This window comes from Camelus ferus, chromosome 10 (assembly GCF_009834535.1).
Source record: "Camelus ferus isolate YT-003-E chromosome 10, BCGSAC_Cfer_1.0, whole genome shotgun sequence".
NCBI classification, from domain to species: domain Eukaryota; kingdom Metazoa; phylum Chordata; class Mammalia; order Artiodactyla; family Camelidae; genus Camelus; species Camelus ferus.
In genome coordinates, this window is record NC_045705.1 from 27492365 (window position 1) to 27497342 (window position 4978).

The window sequence follows — 4978 nt, forward strand, 5'->3', positions numbered from 1 at the left end:
TAAAATTAATTAATTAATTAAAAAGGTTTTTAAATGAGGTGATAATGGAAGGAAAGCTGAGAAACACTGAGCTTTGTGGATAGGAGAACAGGGCCTTCATCTCAGACTCTGAATTCCAGCTCACTTCTTAGAGATGTCTGACTTTATACTTAGCTTACTCAGCCTTTGCCTCAGTTTTTTCATCTGCAAACTGGAGATAATAATAGCACCATCTCCTGTGAACCCTGATTAAGTGAGATAACACATGGTAAAATGCCTAGAAGGATATATGACACATAATAACTGCCCACTAAATATATGCTATTGTTATTAATCCATTCAACAAATACTGTGCACCTACCAACACAAGAAAACATAAAACCCAGCTCTGGCCCTTGAGAAGTGTTAAAAGAAGAGGCCTAGCACAGAAGATAAGAGCTTCAGCTTTGCAGACAGATTGGAGTTTGAACCCAAGATTCATCACCTATCATCAAATCACTTAACTTCACCCCCCTCAGGCTCTTCTTCTATAAAGTGGGCAAGAATAATATCTACAACATTTACTGAGTGCCAAGTAGGAGGTGCTAACAAAGCAGACAGACAGCAAATACATAAACTAATAAGTATGTCACAGAATGTCAGAGAGTGATAAGTATCGGAAAAAAAAAAGATAAAGCAAAGTAGGTTTTAGAATGAAGAATGATAAGGAGTGCAGTTAGAGTTTCAAGGAAAGGAATCTTAGAGGAGGTAACATTTAAGCACAGACTTGAACAAAATGAAGGAATAAATCCTGCAAATATCTGGGGAAACAGTGTTCCAGGAAAAGAAAACGAAATGCAAACATCCTGAGATAGGAACATGCTTGGTGACTGGGGGGCCAGTGTTGCTGGAGAACAGAGAACAAGGGAGAGTGTGGTAGGAGATGAAGTCAGACAGTGAGCCACGTGGACCAGGATGTTAAGTGTGACCAGGGACAAGAACAAGGAAACAACTTGATGTTTCAGGAGGATGTCTCTGGCTGCTGTGTGGAGAATGGACACGGTGACAGGAAGTACATAGAGACAGAAGGCTACTGATATAGGTAAAGCGCTTAACACTGTAGCAGACACAACAAATATTCAACAAACAGGACCTTTAAAAAATCTACTGCAAGGCAAACAACGTGAAGAATTTTCATCATGCCTCCTCTGCCATTTCTTGGTGTTCATGCCAGGTCTGAATCAATCCAGGGCTAAATAAAACCACCAGTCTCATCCAATGTGCTGTCTCATAAGGAACATTGTATTCAATGCTGAAAAGTTTTAAAACTACCCATCACAGCTTCCCAAACTCCCTTTTTTAAGGCAACACTTTTCTAAGCCTGTCACACAGGTACTTAACATCCTAATGATACGTAGCATCTAAAACAATCTGTACATTAAAATGGTATCAACTTAAAATGACCTAGAAGATCAAAAAAAATTTGAGAATTTCAAGAGTTGTGCTTCTCACTAAATTTTAAGCATAAACCAGCTTCCTATTCCAGTGCCTGAAATACATGGAAGGTAATTAGCAAATATCTTTCGAAGAATGAATGAATGAATGAATAATCGTAGAACAAATTGCACTGTGGAGCCAAAGAGCCTAAAGGATTATTAATTTGTCCCTTTGGGGCTGCTTATCTTACAATTAGTAGAAGTACAGAGTCTCTTCTTGATGATTTATTTCTAGAATTCAGGAAATCAAAGTGATATCACTAGGTCTAAGATCAACACTTGGCTGTACACCTTTAAAATGAATTTTAATCAATCATAGTTTTGTAGACAGAAATAATTATCCAGCAAGAATAATACCTACAATAAGTACAATAATATCTATGAAAGGTCAATGCCTAGACTATAGTAGATGCCCAATACATATCTGTCAATTTAGTTGAAAAGTATATGAATGGAATTCTGTTTAAAAGGATGCTTGTGTCATTTTTCTTGAGTTGCAATAAATTCAACTCCTAATTCAATTCCCTACACTTAGAAAAGCAGTGACTTCTGCTTTACTTAAAACCATTTTAAGAATGTGATGGGCAAATAAAACTAGGTTCCTTTTCTACCCTGACCACACCTTTTTCACCAGGAGTCAATTCTAAAAGGTAAATCTTGAGTACATCAGCAAGCCAAGAGATGCAAAAATGCTCAATGTAAAAGCCTACTAGAGTCATTCTTACCTTTATAATGGCAGTCATTTTCAACCCTCTACTCCCATCACAGAAAGAGGAACATGGATTGATGAGAGAGCATATTGGGGGAGCCCTTAACCATAAAGAAACAAGCTGAAATGAAGGAGATATTTTCAGGTACATCTGTCTTTGAGAGACATAGCATTTCCCACCTTTTTCATCTGGTACTGGATTAACTGCCTGGGATTAAGTAATTGAGGCGTTCCTGGACATCGAGGCATATCCAATTTACATACTGTTCCTTGATCCTGTGGTTCTGCCCTCCACTGTCAACCCATCTGAAGCAAAGAACAGAATGCCTTCCCCAGTCTCCAACCAGTGGAAAATGAAGAAAAACTGACTTTCACCCCATATCATTTTCATCTTTCATCTTAATTATCACCACCAAAAGTACAGAAATCATTATCTTTACAATGATGAACGTTCAATTAGCATTTCCCATATAAATTTCATATTATAAAGGAGGTTGTAATGGATAATGCAAATTGCTAATAGCCTTTTTTCCCTGAGCTGAAAAATTGAGGTGCTTAACAAAATGAAATTAAATCTGAGCCATTTTCAAACAAGTCAAGAACTTTAATTACTTTATGGGAAAAGAGAAGAAGAGACAAACTAAATTTTTTAAATGGTCATATTTTTAAATGGTTTCCTTTTCCACCACACTGCTCAAGCTGTCCCTCTAGATAGCTAAATTCTTGTCTTATTGTGCTCAGTAGGCTTTAAACTATTGTGAAAATTGTTAAATGTGATTTTTTTTTTCATTAGCAGTACTATTTAGTAAGTTAGAAACTTACTCCAAATAAGCATTCTGTTTGCTCTATGGCATTTTAATTGGTTCCCATCCACCACAGATCCTCACAGACAGATCTTGTAAGTGACACCATCTCCTCCCTAATTAAAACATGTTGATTTAAGCAACAACATAAGATACTATGACTTACTGAAGCAGAATCCTAGAATTAGACAGTCAGATCAAGCTGGCCTATGTGTTATGCAACATGACAGTGGTTGAACATTCATGTTCTGAAGGTATACAGACTGAGGTTCAAAGCCTGGCTTCACTACTTAATATCCCTGTTAATTAATCTCCATGAAGTGAGATGAAAGCCACCTCTGAGAACTATAGTGAGAATTAAATTACATATATGTATGTGTGTGTGTGTGTGTGTGTGTGTGTGTATAAAATGCACCTAGAACAATGGCTGAAAAATAATAAGTGTTCAATAAACAGTAGGGAGAAAAGTAACCTCAATTCTGACTTTAAAACTTATGAATGAATTATCTATTCATTCAATAAATATGCATTGAGCACTCAGTATGTACCACAAATAGTGTTCTAGACACTTCAGATATATCAGAGAAGAAAAAAGATCCCCCCAAAAATTTCTGGGGAGATAAACAATAAGCAGTAAACATAATAAATGGGTAAATCATGTAGTAAGTGCTCCAACAAGAAATAAAAATAGAGCCATGTAAGGGAGATTGGGAAAGGGGTGGGTGGAGATGTTTGCTGGTTGCAGTTTTAAATAGGATAACCAGATTGAACTCTAGATTTTGAAGGTAGAACCAAAAAGATTTACTGGAGGATTGAATGTGGGATGTGAGAGAAAGAGAGGCGTTAAGGATGACTTGAAAGTTTTTGGCCTGAGCAACTGCAAGGACTGAGTTGCCGCCAACCAAGACGGGAAAGACTGAAAATATTGCCAGCTGGATGGTGAGTGTTTCTGTGTGCTATACCACCTCCCTAGCATCCAGAGATGGCATTTGCCTTAATAAAATGTTAGGGAAACATCCAGATTTTCCATTCTATGATACTGTTATTTGGCTCTGATGAGGTTTCATTGTATCTCAATAGACGTTCTGGTTTAACCAACCTCCTTTTCTCTGTTTTACAATGGAGAAAGGCAAAATGGTAGGGTGTACATATGCATTAAAAAATGTGTATATGTGCATATATATATATATATGTATATATGTTTAAGTATATACAGGTATTTATATGCATGCATCTATTATTAACTGGTTATTGGAAGCAATAAGTACTCAATACACTTCTTTAAAAAATATGACCACATGACGCTAAGAAATGAGAAGACTATAAAAGAAGGCCATGAATGGTGCTGTGAGGAGACAATATGGCACAGTGGAAGTTATATCCAAGGGGAGTTAGGGTGCAACCATCTGGTTTACATGAGACTTTCCTGAGTTTAGCACTGAAAGTCCCATAGCCCACAAAACTCCTCAACTCCAGGCAAACTAGGACAGTTGGTCATCCTAGCAGGAAATGTTAAGTTTGGGACATGTTAAGTTTCTAAGTCTATTCAACATATCAAGTGTAGATGTCAAGTAAACAGATTAACACGTGAATCTGGAGTTTAAGTGTGAGGAGAAATAAATTTGGTTGTCACCAATATATCATAGTATTTAAAACAATGAGAATATATGATATCACTATGAGATTTTACATTCAATAAAAATTGTTCACCAATAGAGATTTGTTCATCCAAGTCCTAGGAATATAGGTAATAGTTCAAGCCCTTTCAACAGCCACAGTATAGAGGAAAGACAGACACATAACCGATTAGTTACCATGCATTTTGATATGTACAAGTTCAGTGGTGGTCCCATCAAGGACAAGATGATAGCACAAGGTTTCTGAAGGATGAATAGGAGCTTTCAAGGCAGATGAAGAGGGAGAGGAAAGGAGTTCAGAAAAGAAAACACAGTACGTGTGGTAACATGGAGAAGTGAAACAGCATGACAGGTTTCAGAAAACTTCAGTAAGTT